This window comes from Oryctolagus cuniculus, chromosome 6, assembly GCF_051225735.1.
Source record: "Oryctolagus cuniculus isolate XC-2025 breed Fujian yellow rabbit chromosome 6, ASM5122573v1, whole genome shotgun sequence".
Classification (NCBI taxonomy): Eukaryota; Metazoa; Chordata; class Mammalia; order Lagomorpha; family Leporidae; genus Oryctolagus; species Oryctolagus cuniculus.
The window spans coordinates 15,327,375-15,344,408 of record NC_142872.1 but is presented as its reverse complement, the minus strand read 5'-3'; the positions used below and the strand labels follow the sequence as shown (position 1 = coordinate 15,344,408).

The window sequence follows — 17,034 nt, the reverse complement described above, 5'->3', positions numbered from 1 at the left end:
GTTCTCAGAATCTAGTAGTGTAGGCTAGAATGTGGAGGAGAGGGCAACACGACTTCCTATGCTGCATCATGACATTGTATATTCCCTACAGAGATCTAGAACCAATAAAGAGCCCGGAGTGGGGCACACAGTCACCCTGCAGGTCTGAGATGACAAAGGATCCCAGGAGTCCTGCCTCAGAGCAGCCATGCGTGTGCTCTCCCTGAGCAGACTGTCAGAACTGAGGTCTGTCTGAAGGAGGGCCAGTCCTCTGCATCACGTAGCTAATGTGAGCCACAGGTGAAATGATGTTCAGTGGAGAGGACTTCAGTAGTCCCAGCTTCTGCTTCTCACTTACCAGGAAGCCTGCAGGCAGCCTGCACAGAGGGTGGCTGAGAGCAACCCCATCCCACTGACAGGTAGAGACCAGGCATGCAACCAAGCATCCTACCAGGCACAGCACCATGCCTTGTAGCAAAGAATTGTCTGATGCTGGATGTCAGTAGAACGAGGTTTGGAAACCCTGAGATAAGTGAGAGCACACAGTATGCATTCTTCAGAGTCTGATTGCTTTTACTCAGGAATGTGTCTGTGAGCTTCACCAGTGTTGCTGTGTGAATCAGCAGTTCTTACTTATTGCTGTGTAGTATTCTGCTCTGCATCGTAAATGACTGCATTTTTATTTATTCTTCTGTTATTGATGGCTATGCCAAAGTAATTTTTAGATAAAGCACTGGAATACTTATTTCATTCATAGATATTTGTATTTAGCTAGGTTGAAAAAAGTCACTGTGGGGCCGGCGCCGTGGCGTAGTGGGTGAGGCCGCCGTCTGCACTGCCAGCATCTCATATGGGCGCCGGTTCAAGGCCCGGCTGCTCCACTTCCAATCCAGCTCTCTGCTATGGCCTGGGAGACCCGGAAGAAGCTCCAGGCTCCTGGCTTTGGATCAGCCCAACTGTGGCCATTGTGGCTGTTTGGGGAGTGAACCAGCAGATAGAAGATGTCTGTCTCTCTGCCTCTGCCTATTCTTCTCTGTAACTAACTCTGACTTTCAAATAAATAAATAAATAAATCTTTAAAAAATGGAGATAATGAGATATAATAGTACCTTATGTAGGCTGTTGAGTTGATTAAACAAGTCAGTAAATGCTTAGAATAATTGCTGAACTCATTGTAAGTGATCAACACTGTTGAAGTTCCTATCCACTTAGTTCATGAAACTTAGTCACTGATAAAAAAATATGCTGTGTGTCGTAAACATTCACTGGTGAAAGTGGAGGCAAGACAAAGCTAATTGTTTGGAGGTTTGTCAAGGCTTCGAGGTGGATTGCTGTTTGCAGAGGGTCTCAGGAAGTTATGTGTTCCAGATGGGACTGCCTCTGGTTCCAGAGATCTGGAGACTGGTCATTGTCACATGCCTCTTCAGATGACGAGGATCAAGGACTTTACAAAGTCTCTAAGGAGAAGGAGGACTCAATGTCAGGATTTTACACTTAATTTAATACAATCTAGAACTTTAGTCACCGTACTAAAGAAATCCTTCCCTGGGTTGAACAGAGGCAATCAATAATTAATGCTTGGATCACCTTTTTTTTTATTTATTTTTTTTAAAGATTTATGTATTTATTTGAAAGGCAGAGTTAGAGAGAGAGAGAGAAAGATCTTCCATCTTGCTGGTTCACTCACCAAATGGCTGTACTGGCCAGAACGAGGTGGGTCCAAAGCCAGGAGCTTCTTCCAAGTCTCCCACGTGAGCTCAGCACTTGGGCCGTCTTCCACTGCTTTTCCCAGGCCACAGCAGAGAGCTGGATCGGAAGTGGAGCAGCCGGGACTGCAGCCAGTGCCCATGTGCGATGCCGGTGTTGAAAACAGTGGCTTTACCGGCTGCTCCACGGTGCCAGCCCCTTGAATCCGTCTTGATGGTAGAAATAGCAGCACGTGGTTGGGGGCAGGGAGGGTGGCTAATAATTCTGTGGCTGTTCACTTAGGGTGCTGGAAATCAGCCATATTAAAAGAAACATGTCATTTGCCTTGTTCAGTGAGGACATTATGGGATGACCTCACTAAATCTAAGTGAAGGTCATTTTAAAAATAACTTTCTGAGGCAAGTATAATTTTTAAATGAGATGTTGGCCGTCGTACATGCTTTATTGACTCAGCGTGTTGGTAATAACGCTGATGACTAAGGCGGTGTAGTTGGTCAGCCCTGATTCTAAGAAATAATTATTGCTGGGAGAGAACAGGTTTTGATTTGTTGTCATTCCAGTTCCCTGTTGTGTAAATGTAGGTGGGGTCACTGGCCCGCATTGTCTCATTGTGTTAGGGGGCTGAGTGGCAGTCAGCCAAACAGGTGAACTTGAAATCATCCTCTGTACACAAATTCGGGAGGGGACTCCTGGCCGTTGTCTCTGTTGCTCTTTGCTTAAGAAAGCCCTTCTTTCTCATCTGGCTTTGTTCATCTGGTCAGATGTACCTGCAGCTCATGGACTTCGTTCAACCTCAGGTTCAGGGCTCATGATGTCCCTTCTGAGCAGAAGTAGATCCTCCGTGACAGTTGCTTTCTGTAGGAGTCTGTTGCATGGCCAGGCGGGTGGATAAGTGAGCTGTGGTCCACGGGACCGAGTGACAACGTTGACTTGATTTAGTCTTTTGGAAATGAGCCTGCTGTTGTGGGAGAAGAGCCAGGTACCCCACCTGGGTGCCTGGCAGGGCCCGCCCAGAGCAGCGCGATCAACTCTAACGGCTGAGTTCCTCCCTGCTTGCAAAACTGCTCCTGTGACCTCTTCCCGGTCACATGGTTCTTTGACAATGAACAACTGTGTTACAAAGCACAAGGCTCCTAAGAAAAATACAGATCCTAATAAAGCCAGGTTGTGCTATAGGGAAGACAGAATTTCTTGCTTGGTCCGTGGAAAAATCAGGAGAGGGAGGCCTGTCACATCCTCCCCGCCCCTGCGGGAGATCTGCTTTGAGAAACAGCCCTCGGCGTCGCTGGGTCGTCGACACAGGCAGATTCGGCAAAACTTGAGGGAGGTGCTCCTGCAGCTTTTGTGAGGCTAGAGCTGGGCAGACGGTCACTGCCTCCTCACATGAAGACCCGAAACACCTTCTTCTCCAAGACAGGAGGAGGCTGTGCCAGGCAGAGCCGACGGGAAGCTGCAGGTGAGTGGAGGCGGAGGCCGATTAGGAGTCCTGCCAACACATGTGACCGAGTTCTATTTCACAGAAGAAAGAACAGGGCAACAGTGAAGATGCGGAAGGAAAATTAGGTCAGCGTGCTTTCCCTTACCAAAAAAAAAACAACAAAACAAAAACAAAAACAAACCCACCAGCTTGTTTCGGGCAGGTAACAAAGACTTCAGTGTCGGATCGGCACAGTAACTCACCCTGGAAGACAGAACAGAGAGTAGTCACCGATTCACTTGTGCTCTCTCCCACATGTCTCTGCGGTGTGTCATTACAGCTGAGGGGGGACTGGCTTTGATTCTGTGACGCTTGTAACCCGGGTGCCTGCCAGTTTCCGAGGGGTAGCCTTGGCCGACAGAGGCTGGAAGCCAGCAAGGCCTGCACTCCCGCCCCTGCGGCCTTGTGATCAGCTGGCATGGCTCTGAGCAGGCTCTGCTGGTCTTACAGACACGTGTCAGCACGCAGGCCTAGTGTGCAGTGCAGAGCGGCCCTCTCCTGCCCACCCCACTTGGGTACATTCACCCCACTCCTGCATGCAAAAGGCTTACTCGGAAGCAGGCAGGAGCTTCTTCCGGTGTGCTTTCAACCTTCCCTTGTCACAAGCCACTGGGGCCTCTAAGGAGTAGTGTGGGAAGAAGCGTATTCCGGCCTCTGGGCCAGCAGAGCTGTGGGAAATTGATTTATCCGATGTTTATTTCGGAGATCTGAGTCCTTTCGTATCCCTCCTGGTCAATCCTATGTGTTAAACATCATCAGCTCTACCAGTCCCAATACATTTCTAATATTCCTTTAGACGTTAAAACAGCCGCAGGAATTGATATTGTTGAGGATTAATTGATGCCCACCTATACTGCATCATCCTACTCACGTGAAAATATTTCAGAATTAATCATCAGAAATGTAACGCAGGCCTACTGTGCCCCAGGCATTATCCTGGAGCCTCATGGGTAAATAACATTGCTGCTCTCAGGAAACTTATCCCTGCGTTAGTTGTGATGCAATGTAAGGCTGTATGTTGAGGAAAGCTATGAATAAGAAGAGTGGGATCAGAGGGCAGAGAAGAAGGGGTGACAGTGACTGAGACACAGGCATCAGGAAAGTCGAGCTTTGAGGGGTGCAGCTGAGCTGGGACTGGAGTGGAGAGGATCATGCACATCTGGGGGTGAGATTTGCTTTGGAAGAGAAAATAGAAAATGCAGAAGCTCCGAGGCCCAGTAGCTGGGAGTGTTTGTGGAGTGAAAGAAGCCACTCTGGGTACAATACAGTGAGCGGTGGGTGATGGGTGGGCTGGATTTAATAGACCTAAGAGGTTGAGTTCAGCCTTCACGTGTCCTTGGAAGCCCTGGACAACTTCAGATGACTGATGAATCAGTAAGTTAGAGCTTTTAGAAGTCCACAAGAAAGCATAGTTTCATTACAGGACTGTCCCCAAATTATATCCATCCTCTGGCAGGCTTCTATACTCGTGAATTTTGGTGACACATTCAGAGCCAAATTCTCAGTTATTTATACAAACAGTGTTCCTTGTAGATGTGATACAACCGTGTTTGGTGCAGTCGTGGTTAAGGTGCCTCTTGGGACACCTGCATGCTATGCCTGGATGCATGGTTCCAGCCTTCGCTGCGATGCTTCTGATCCAGCTCCCTGCTAATGTGTACGCTGGGAGGCAGCAGGTGATGGTCAAGTACTTGGGTCTCTGTCACTTGTGTGGGAGACCTGGATGGAGGGCTAGGTGGCTGGCTTCAACCTGACCCAGCCCTGCGTGTTGGAGGTATTTGGGAGTGAACCAGCCGATGGAAGATCTCTATTTGTCTCCTTCCTCCCTCCCTTTCTTTCTCCCTCTCCTTCTTTCTCTCCCTCTCCCTCTCTCTCTCTCTGTCATCTTTCAAATAAAAAATAAAATAAACAAATAAAAATATCCTATGAGCAACCCTAGTCATATTTTATTGAGTTGCTGCTGTGTGTTTACATTTTGCTGGCTTATGCTTTCATAAACCTCATTTTCACAACCACTTGGTAAAGTAGATCTCACTACTGCTGTTTGATAAATGTGGAAACTAAGGCTAAGAAGAGTAAAGTGACTTGGCTGCTGCTCTGCCATTAGCAATATTGATCTGGAACTTTGACACGTTTGTATTAGTCCTTACTTGAAGCCCTTCCTCCTTTTTATGAGTTATACTGTTGCTGCTCATATTTAATAAATAATGCAACAGACGTGGAAAGATGACATGATTTACTCAGTGTCGTCTGTCTGGTGTGCCTTGCCTTTGCAGTTGTTCCTAGGACATGATCAGGGCCAAGTACAATCACTGGGAGGTGTTTTCCAACTTGAGTGGTAGGAATAAGGCAGTAGTACATTTGATACTGCTCCCAGCTCTCTTCCACAGGAAGACACAGTCCAGAAAGGACCACTGATTGCATGTAGGTCTTTGGCATACACGCAGCCACCCACACACACCCACACACACTAATGTAGGTCACACTATAGATAGAACTACGGAGGCATAACATGTAATTGTCCTTGAATCTCCTTCCTAAACCGGGACCTGCTTCTGGGTGAGGGCCTTATCACAGGTCTGCTAGGTCGGTCTAGCAGAGACTGACTTGTTCAGTGTTTGGATGCTGAAAACAATTAAGGAATTGTGTGGATACCACAGTAGTCCAAGGCAGACCTTGGCCAGGCCACAGATTCCTTCATGAACTTCTTTCTTACCGTGTCTTTAAAGACTCTTTGGAGGTCTAAGTTCTAAAAATGACACTAGGAAGTCTTCCATATCTTGTGTTGTCCCACCAGTCTGGGACTCAGAATTTGAGGTATCTTCAGTTATCTACATGAATTTTAATCCAGAAGGCAGCGGATGTGATATCACAGTTCCGGGACTGGAGACCACTAGTACTTCCTGTAGCAGCAAAGGGAAGGAGCGGTGCAGCCTTTCAGAGGGAAAGCCTCGCCCAGCTCAGCAGTGGGTTTCTCATTCACAGCTCTGACAGGAGGACGTGCAGCTGCTTCCAGCAGATTCCTGTTCAGCTCTCCTACCCGGGCTCCTGGTTCTGGGAAGGAAAACCGCTGGTCACCCATGTGATCCTGAGCATTCTAGGCTGAGAACTTTGCAATGGTAAGCTCCGGGTGAAGGTGCAGTTCCAGGCACTTTCTACTTGAGAGCACTCACCTTGACGCCTGCATCCAGTGCACCTGGACCCTGGCACAGCCTCACAGCTAAAGGGCTGCTCAGCACTTAAAATGAATCCCCCCAGAGCTGCCATGGCAACCACCTGCCAGTTGTTGTGCCAGTCTCTCTGGGGCTTATCGCAGGAGTTCCACCTTGTCCTTTGCACAATACCGCATGGACGTCTCCTTGTTCTGCAAACACAGCTGCACAGCTGGGCCGTGCAGACCAGTTCTGGTCCCCCAGGCACACAGCCGACTTTCTGGGAGTATTCCTAGGACAATCAGGCACTATCACCTCAAGCACAGTTAGGGTTTTTAAGAGTGGCTTTATTCCTACTCCACTGACCCCATGGTCAGCTTCTTGGCCGAACACAGACAGGACCTACCATGATTCCCGGAAAGTCCAATTCAAGAAGTGACACTGGATAGGAAATCGTCATACACTGCTGGTGAGATTTTAAAGTAGTAGAACCACTCTGAAAGTCAGCTTGCCAGGGTTTAGTGTTACATATATGTAACATACGTATGACCCAGACATTCCACACATTGAGAGACATGGAAAGGTGTCCTCTTCATAGCTTGCCTGTTTATAGCCCCAGACTGGAAATGGATGAATGGATTAGAATATCATGGAACACCCATACAGTAAAGTGTGACTCAGCGCTAAAATGGAATGGACTCTTGATAGGTACAAGAGAGCATTTGAAATTTCAGTGCATTATGGCAAGTATACCAAATGCAAAAATGTGCATTCTGTGTGATTGTATTTTTATTCTAGAAGTTGCAGGTTCATGTACAGCGATGGAAAGCAGGTCAGGGTTGCCTGGGTGTGGAAATGACCACAGCTGCCCCAGCTCGAGGGAGTGTTCTGGGTTTGGATGCTGCTTGTGGTAGTGGTAGGCCGGAAATGGACAAAACTCGTTCTTCCGTACACATAAATGGGTGCAGCTTATTGCACCCAAATTATACCTAGTGAAGTTGATTTTTGTTTTCCAAGTTACGTTAAGCAACTTGGTCAAGTTGTTCTGAACAATGAAATCCTGCAGATCCCTCCTTCCTGGTGGGAAGTGTCCCTGCAGGAGGTGGGATGAGAGCCCCAGGAGTGTGTCCCGCCATTCACTTCGTTTCCTTTCTGAAAGTGGAAGCCCTCACACAGTGATGGTCAAGCTGGTGTCTGGTCGGCCCTTCCTGTGTTTCGCCTGTAGAGGACGGGTGGAGAGAGCACGGCCGAAGATCCGTGTGCTAAGGATGAGCTGGCCGTTGCGGGTGAGTTTCCTTCTAGTCACGGGTCTTCACGTCGGGTTTTCCTGACCCTTCAGCAGCTTGTGCAGATGTAACAGCCTGGGAAGGCAGTGAGAGCAGGCAGGGGAGTGTTGACCCCTGAGCGAGTGACAGCCTCCTGCAGTGGGAACAGCCCGTGTGACTTCAGTACTTTTACAGATAAGTGGTTCTATCAAACATGCCCTCTAAGTACAAGCAGGCTGCTCACCTGCTGTCTGATTGGACAAACAGTTCATGTCTATGCAAGAAAATTGAAGGGGTTTGCCCCATCTTGTTGTTGGAAGGAGTGGCCAGCTCCTCAAAGAGGGCCCTGGCTCCCATCTGGGCACTGTGGCACCCTGCCTCCCAGCTCACCCCGACCATCCTGCCTGCCCCTCCCCCAGAACCTTTGTAAAGACCCAAGTTGTTCCCGTGGCCACAGTAATTTGGTGGAAATGACTTACAAGACAAGATCAAAAGTAGTGCCATGCTGGCTTGCTTTCTTGTACAGCATTTGCTCTGAGGGAAGTCAACCCTCAGGCACCCACTGGAATGGGCATTAAGGACACCTGGTTAAGTCCTTTTGGAAGCAGGTCTTCTGCCTCCAGTCAGGGTTGGGATGACTGCAGCCTAAGCAGATACCATGTCACCTACCGGCTGCAGAAACAGCTCCAGCCAGAGCGTTGCTGCGTTCATGAACCATGGAACGGCGAGGTGATCAGGAGTACTGTTTTAAGCCACTAAATTCTGTGGCAAACTGACACAGCGTGGATGGCGGACACGATGCAAGTCGTAACTTTAGGGTCTCTAGTACGTGATTCTCATGTCAGTAGCAGTATCCGATTGGACTACACCCCTTTTTTCACTCTAGTTATTTCATATTCTGCATTATAGGAGATTTTAATTTGTTTTCATTTTTCTCTAAATGACTTACAAAGTGGATTATGGGCACACAACTATTTCACACCCTCATTGCCTGGAACTCCAGCAACAAAAGGGACTAGATTTCAGGGAAATTGGAACTAAGTTTTTTTTTTTTTTTAATCTTTTTAAAAAAAATTTGAGAGGCAGAGTGACACAGAGAGATCTTCCATCCGATGGTTCATGCTGTAATGGTTGGAGCAGGGACAGACCGAGGCCAGGAGCCTGGAGCTTCTTCCAGGTCTCCCCTGTGGAAGCAGGGTCCCAAGCACTTGGGCTATCTTCCTCTGCTTTCTGAGACACATTATCAGGGGAGCTGGGTGGGAAGTAGAGCAGCTGGGTCATGAACCAGTGTCTGTATGGGGTGCTGGCACTGCAGGCAGTGGCTTCACACACTGTACCACAGCACAGAGCCCCAAATCTGAACTCTTACACACTGTGTCTGTGATACATGTGACCACTTCCTGTTAAAACAAAACAAAAACACAAACAAAACCACAGGTGAGGAGGAAGCCTCTTTCTTGTCGCATGATTTTTTAGCTAAGTTGTTTTAAAATACCTTTACGTATACTAAGTTGAAAGATCACAGTTTCTGTAAGGACAATCTTTGATTTTTAATTTTCCCTGTACAGTGATTCTCCTGGAGGCTATAGTTGCTAGATTCTAGGGGCAAATAGAGATAAAATATTTGTGGAAGTGAAAATAGTTTAGGCTAGTTACCCCAGAAGCAGACTTTGATGTCGTCCTTTGTCATCTCATCTTGTGTTGGTCCATGTGAACTTAACACTGTGGACACCTGGTGATCGCACGCAAAGTCGACAGCCACCCTTGGTGACTGTACAAGGTTTTCTGTAGGACAAGGCCAGTGCCATTAGTTTCACAGGTGAAATTTGCTTCATGAGCATCCGGCAGTGGTACCCACACTTCAGAGGGAAGGTGCACACTTCCAGAGGATCGTTTTAGAGATGAAGCAAGTGCAGGATTTTGGCAAAACTTGTGAGGATTGAACATTTTCAGATGTGTTCTCCAGGTACACTGGGCGGAGGAAAGTGATATGAGTACCAGTAACCTCGAGAGGGCCTTTAGAGTCAGGACAAATGTGTAAGCACATAGCGGTCACTCGTGAGTGGTTTCTGTTTTGTCATGTGTTCTTTTTTCTTTTCTTTTTTTAAGATTTATTTTGTTTACTTGAAAGACAGAGTTACAGAGAGAGGTAGAGACAGAGAGAGAGGTCTTCTGTCCACTGGTTCACTCCCAAGACGGCTGCAGTGGCCAGAGCTGCGCCGATCCGAAGCCAGGAGCCAGGAGCTTCTTCCAGGTCTCCCACGTGGGTGCAGGGGCCCAAGGACTTGGGACACCTTCTTCTGCTTTCCCAGGCCATAGCAGAGAGCTGGATTGGAAGAGGAGCAGCTGGGATGGGACTAGAACCGGCGCCCATATGGGATGCTGGCAGTTCAGGCCAGGGCTTTAACCCACTGCGCCACAGTTCCAGCCCCGTGTGTTATTTTTTCTAATTTACAAACTACTTTAATTCAGCTTTTCTCCTGGAGTAGTTACGCATGTGTGGAATTTGTAAATTTAGTAAAACACTTGCTGACTGCTTGTTTACAATAGGCAGGAAGATCTTCCACTTATTTGCAAATGATACTGAGTCCATAAAAATATAACCTCATAAATTTTGATTGTGACGTGCTTTGGAAAAAACTGCAAGACAGTGGCAATAGAATGCGAAATATGCTTTGTATAAAGAATGAGGGCACAGGTGGATCAGAAGCTGTTCCCACAGGACAATGTTTGGAGGTCAGATCAACTCATTAACTAATTAATTAATAATAGCTGCTTGTTTATTAACTACCTGCTTGGGCATGCTATGGTGCACACAGCCCGCTGCAGTGGCATGAAAAGCATTTCAGATTTAGCAGCTCATTCTTCCTGCCCAATCCTGTTTACTTTCCACAAGATACTCAGAGAAATAGTGTAGGAAGTATCTCCTGACTACTCCACAGCTTTGAGGAGTTGTGGATTACCTGGAAATCCCCGCTCTGTGCCTGGTGTATTCTTGGTGTTGGGCTCATGGATATGATTGAATTCATTTCTCTGCAGTAAGAGAGATTGGGTCGTGGGGGTCAAGCTCCTGATGTCCTTCTTTGAGCATTGCCGTATGATAGCCAAGACAGGAATGGTTTAATGATCTGCAACTGGTAACCAGCTATTTTAAGCTTTATTGGCAAGAAGGCAATAATCAAATGACTCCTATGGGGATGAATTATAATGATGTTAGCAATAAGCCTTCAAGTGAATTATACTAATTAATTTCTGTAGGTCAGCATTATCTATCATCTCCATCATAAAAGGCAGGGAAACCTCAATCTAGAGAAAAAGTTGCATTTCAAAAGCTTTTGAGTGGGCATCCAGGGATTAGAATTCTCAGTTCTGCATTCCAAATGGGAGGTTGAGTTAGATCCTGACAAAGCCCAGAGGTTAACTCTCTGCCTTCTCTATAGAGGTCGTGGTTGTCATGCACCAGGGACAGGAGGAGAAAGGACGTGGAGGACCCAGTGGGGAGGCTGTGACTGCTGCCTTGTCAGTACTTGTGTAGCAAATAAACAACTTTGGTCCAGAAGGCCCTCTGGTGTGCAACTTTGAAGGCTTGAAATTCGCATACACAATGGTGATTCAATAGCCTACTGCCCAGTAGGACCACTCTTTAAAGATTAAAATAAGATTGAGTTTTCTATAAGAGGAAACACTTCTGCCCTGGAAATTGGCTGCACTCGGCTAATGCAAGTCTTTCGTGAATATATTTTCTCACACTTTTGTCCTATGCTAGTGCAAATAAGTGAAGAAAAAAAAACAGATTTCATAGGAAAGAGAATGTGAGAGTTTATTCTTTTTTGTAGCATGTGTATTTTATCGTATATATTTGAGGGATACCACAGATGTTTTGATATACACAGTGAAATGCTACAATCAAGCCGGTTGATATTTTTGTCATCTTGCATAGTTAATCCTCCCCCCCCCCTTTTTTTTTATTGTGGTAAGAGCATCTCAATTTCCAGTGTTCAATGCAGTATTATTATCTATAGTCTTCCAGCTGTGCAGTAGACTCTAGACTTATTATCCTATTTAACTGCACTTTGTACTATTTGACATCCATATATACATTCATATTTATTTTTATGATTCCACATATAAGTCAGATCATGTAATAGTTTTTGTTCGGTTTCTGGCTTATGCCCCTTAGTGTCGTGTGTTCCAGTTCCATCTGTGTTGTGACACATGTGGGATCTCTTTTGTCAGAGTAAATAGTATTTCACTGAATATACACAGCACGGTTCTTTATCCATTCATCCAACAATAGACACATAAGTTGTTTCCGTATTTGGCTAGTGTGGATAATGCTTAGTGACTAGGAAAGTGTAGGTATCTCTGCAACAAACTCTTTTTTTGGAATTCCAAGATGGCTGAATAGGGAAAAGATTTGCTGATTTGTAAAAATGTTTATTTATTTGAGAGGTAGAGTTATAGACAGAGAGTGGGAGAGACAGAGAGAGAGAAAGGTCTTCCATCCACTGATTCATTCCCCAAATGGCTGCAAGGGGTGGAGCTGAGCCGATTGGAAGCCAGGAGCCAGGAAATTCTTCAGGGTCTCCCACGTGGGTGCGGAGGCCCAAGCATCTGGGCCATCTTCCACTGCTTTCCCAGGCCATCAGCAGAGAGCGGGATTGGAAGAGGAGCAGGGGGACACGAACCAGCACCCATATAGGATGCCAGCACTGCAGGTGGAGGCTTAACCTGCTGTGCCACAGCACTGGCCCCGGATTTGCTGATTTTGACCAGGGGAAGATAGCGGAAGGAAAGTGGTGGAAGTGTATTCTCAGGGGAGAGTGGGGCAGAAGGTTGCAGTGCATAAAAGGAGGGATGCCGTAGGACAGTGTGGAAAGTGCAGATGGTGCAGCAGTGAGTGGGGACACCACTTCCATGATAACAACGTTAAACAAGTAGGGTATAGAAGGAACATTCCTCAACACAATCAAGACCATATATGACAGACCTACAGCCAGCATCATGTTGAATGGGAAAAAATTGGCAGCTTTTCCAAGGATGCCCACTTTTACTATTGCTATACAGTGTAGTTCTGAAGCTTTAACTAGAGCCATTAGGCGAGAAAAACAAATCAAAGGGATACAAATTTGAAAGTAGGAAGTCTAACTAAACTTATTTGCAGATGACATGATTCTATATACAGAGGATCCAAAAGACTCCACTAAGAGGCTGTTGGAACTCATAAGAGAGTTTGGTGAAGTGGCAGCATATAAAATCAACACACAAAATGAATAGCCTTGTATACACAGACAATGCCATAGCTGAGAAAAAACTTGTAAGATCATTCCCAATCACAATAGCTATAAAAAATTTAAATACCTTAGAATACATTTAACCATGAAGGTGAAGGTCTTTACAATGAAAATTAAAAACATTAAGAAATAGAGGAAGGCACACAAATGGAAAAATCTTTGATGTTTGTGGATTGTAAGAATTATTATCATCAAAATGCCCATTCTACTGAAAACTACTTACAGATTCAGTGTTCTACCAGTCAAAATACCAATGGCATTATTCTCAAATCTAGAAAAAAACAATACTAAAGGGGCTTGTACTGTGGTGTCACTGGTAAAGCCATCCCCTGCAGTGCCACCATCCCCTATGGGTGCTGCTTAGAATCCTGCCTGCTCTATTTGTGATCCAGCTCCCTCCTAATGTGTCTGCAAATGCCGTGGAGGATGGCTGAAGTGCTTGGGCCCCCATGCCAGTGTAGTGTACCTTGAGGAGGTTCCTGGCTCCTGGCTTCGGATTGGCCCAGCTGTGGCCATTGCAGCCATTTGGGGAGTGAACTAGCAGATGGAAGATTCTCTCTCTCTCTCTCTCTCTAACTCTGCCTTTCAAATGAATAAATACATCTTTAAAAAGAGAATAATAAATTGATTTTAAAAAGATACTAAAATTCATATGGAAACACAAGAGACCCTGAAGAGCTAAAGCAACCTTAAACAAAAACAAATCATGAGGCATGAAAATAACAGCTATCAAGACATACTAGATCTGGCACCAGACAGGGATGCCCACTCTCACCATTGCTATTCAATATAGTCCTAGAAGTGTTAGCCAGGGCCATCAGGCAAGAAAAAGAAATTGAAGGGATACAAATGGGAAAGGAGGAAATTAAACTATCCCTACTTGCAGATGACATGATACTATATATAGGGGACCCGATAAACTCCTATAAGAGACTATTGGAACTCATAGAAGAGTTTGGTAAAGTAGCAGGATACAAAGTCAACGCTGAGAAATCAACAGCCTTTGTATACACAGATAATGCCAGGGCCGAGGAAGAACTTCTAAGATCAACCCCATTCACGATAGCCACAAAACAATAAAGTACCTTGGAATAAATTTAACCAAGGATGTCAAAGACCTCTATGATGAAAATTAAAAAACACTAAAGAAAGAAATAGAAGACGACACAAAAAAAAAAAAAAAAGAAAAACCTGCCATGCTCATAGATTGGAAGAATCAATATTATCAAAATGTCCATTCTCCCAAAAGCAATTTATAAGTTCAATGCAATACCAATCAAAATACCAAAGTCATTCTTCAAAGACCTAGAAAAAACGATGCTGAAATTCATATGGAGAAACAGGAGACTGAGAATAGCTAAAGCAGTCCTTTACAATAAAATCAAGGCCGGAGGCATCACAATTCCAGACTTCAAGACATACTACAGGACAGTTATAATCAAAACAGCCTGGTACTGGTACAAAAACAGATGGATAGACCAATGGAACAGAATAGAAACACCAGAGATCAATCCAAACATCTATAACCAACTCATATTTCACAAAGGACCTAAAACCAACCCCTGGAACAAGGACAGCCTCTTCAACAAATGGTGCTGGGAAAACTGGATGTCCACATGTCAAAGTATGAAGCAAGACCCCTACCTTACACCTTATACAAAAATCCACTCAACATGGATCAAAGAACTAGAGATGTGCCACGACACCATGAAACTAATTGAGAGCATAGGGGAAACCCTTCAAGATATTGGAACAGGCGAAGAATTCCTGGAGAAGACCCCAGAGGCATGAGTAATCAAAGATAAAATAAACAAATGGGATTACCTCAAATTGAAGAGTTTCTTTACAGCAAAGGAAACAGTCAGGAAAATAAAAGGCAACCAACAGAATGGGAGACGTTATTCACAAACTACACAACAGATAAAGGATTAACAACTAGAATCTATAAAATGATCAAAAAACACCACAAAATAAAAACAAACAACCCCATAAAAAAATGGGCCAAGGACCATAACAGACATTTTTCAAAAGAGGAAATCCAAATGGCCAACAGACACATGAAAAAATGCTCAGGATCCCTAGCCATCAGGGAAATGCAGATCAAAACATCAATGAGGTTTCACCTCACTCCAGTTAGATTGGCTTACATACAGAAATCAACCAACAACAGATGCTGGCGAGGATGTGGGGAAAAGGGACACTAATCCACTGTTGGTGGGAATGCAAACTGGTAAAGCCATTATGGAAGACAGTTTGGAGAGTCCTCAGAAACCTGAATATAGCACTACCACAGGACCCAGCTATCCCACTCCTTGGAATATACCCAAATGGAATTAAAGGGGAGAAAAAAAAGAACCATTTGCACCTCAATATTTGTAGCAGCTCAATTCACAATAGCTAAGACATGGAATCAAACCTAAATGTCCATCAACGGATGACTAGATAAAGAAACTATGGGATATGTACTCTATGGAACACTATACAGCAGTAAAAAACAATGAAATCCGGGCATTTACAACAAAATGGAGGAAACTGGAAAACATCATGCTGAGTGAAATAAGCCAGCCCAAAAGGGACAGATATCATATGTTCTCCCTGATCGATGGCAACCAAACGAGCATCTAAAATGATACCCATTGAAGTGAAATGGACACTATGAGAGACAATGACATGATCAGCCCTTGTCTAGACTGTTGAGGAACAACTTACTATTTTATTCCTTTTAGTATTTTTGTTGTTGTTGTTGCTCTGTTTGTTCTACAGAAGACCACTGGTTGAACTCTGTAATCAATGCAGAATCATTCTTAGGTGTATAAAATTAACAGAAAAGTGATCTCTGTTAAACATAGGAGTGGGAATAAGAGAGGGAGGAGATATATAGGTTGGCACATGCTCACTCAGACTTACCTTCAATGGTGGAACTAGAAATGTGCCAGGGGATTTCAACTCAATCTTACCAAGGAGGCAGGTACCAATGCCAGCGCACTTGGTAAAGTGATAAGTATAAATACAGAACCGATCAAAAAGATAGGGTATGTGTCGATGAGATTTCACAAATAAGACCAGTGTAAGCAAATAATGAAGGATAGAATTAGAAGGGAGAGAATGATCCTGTGGGGGAAACAGGGCACACAGCAGACTCATAGAATGGCAGCACTCCTGCCTCAGAATCAACCCTTGGGACATTCGGATCTGGCTAAAAGGTCCATGAGAGTCTCACAGGCATGGGAAGCCATGACACGGTGGCAAAAAACAATCTAAATGAAAGATCCTGGTGAACAAGACCCCAGCAAAAGGAACAGGCCATCAAGGAGAGAGGTACCTTTCTCTGAAGGGAGGAAGGAACCTCCACTGTGATACAGCCTTGACTAAACAAGTTCAGAGTCGGTGAACTAAAGGGGCTTCCATAGCCTAGACAGCTCATGGCAAGAGCCTTGGGTGATTGCTGACATCATAAATAGGAGTGCCAATTGTTAAATCAACAACGGGATTCACTGGGTACATGCTCCCCACATAGGATCTCTGTCCTTAATGTATTCTACTATGAAACTTAAAAACAACACTACTAGTCGAACAATACCCTATACCTTGTGCAGTTGTGTGAGTGCAGCCTGTTGAAATCCTTGCTTAGTATATACTAAGTTGATCTTCAGTATATGAAGGTAATTGAAAATGAAACTCGATGAAGGCTGGGATGGGAGAGGGAGTGGGAGAGGGGAGGGCCATGGGAGGGAGGGAGGTTGTGGGGGGAAGCCACAACAATGCAAAAGTTGCACTTTGTAAATTCACATTTATTAAATAAAAAATAACTATATAACAAAAAAAAAGAAAAAGAAAAAAAAAGAACTTAATACTTTACCCTTTTAGTATTTTTTATGTTCTACTTAAAACTATTGGTTGAACTCTGTAATTAATACACAATTACTCTTAGGTGTTTAATTAATGCTATAACTAGTACTCAAATAGTATTTTACACTTTGTGTTTCTGTGTGGGTGCAAACTGTTGAAATCTACTTAATATATGCTTAATTGATCTTCTGTATATAAAGATAATTGAAAATTAATCTTTATGTGAATGGAAGGGGAGAGGGAGTGGGAGAGGGGAGTGTTGTGGGTGGGAGGGAAGTTATGGGGGGGGAAAGCTATTGTAATCCATAAGC

At 44.8% G+C, this 17,034-nt stretch overlaps 1 long non-coding RNA gene across 2 annotated transcripts in view; it reads left to right on the top strand.

Moving 5' to 3' along the window:
* The window catches only part of LOC149126028 (uncharacterized), a 60,882-nt gene that overhangs the window by 37,443 nt on the left and 6,405 nt on the right, over window positions 1-17,034 (top strand). The window contains exon 2 of one of the 2 annotated variants that reach the window (XR_016235275.1): window positions 6,149-6,282. The exons of the other annotated variant lie outside the window; for it this stretch is intronic. This is a non-coding gene — a long non-coding RNA (uncharacterized LOC149126028). The remainder of the gene's footprint in view (window positions 1-6,148; window positions 6,283-17,034) is intronic. 2 annotated transcript variants of the gene reach the window in all.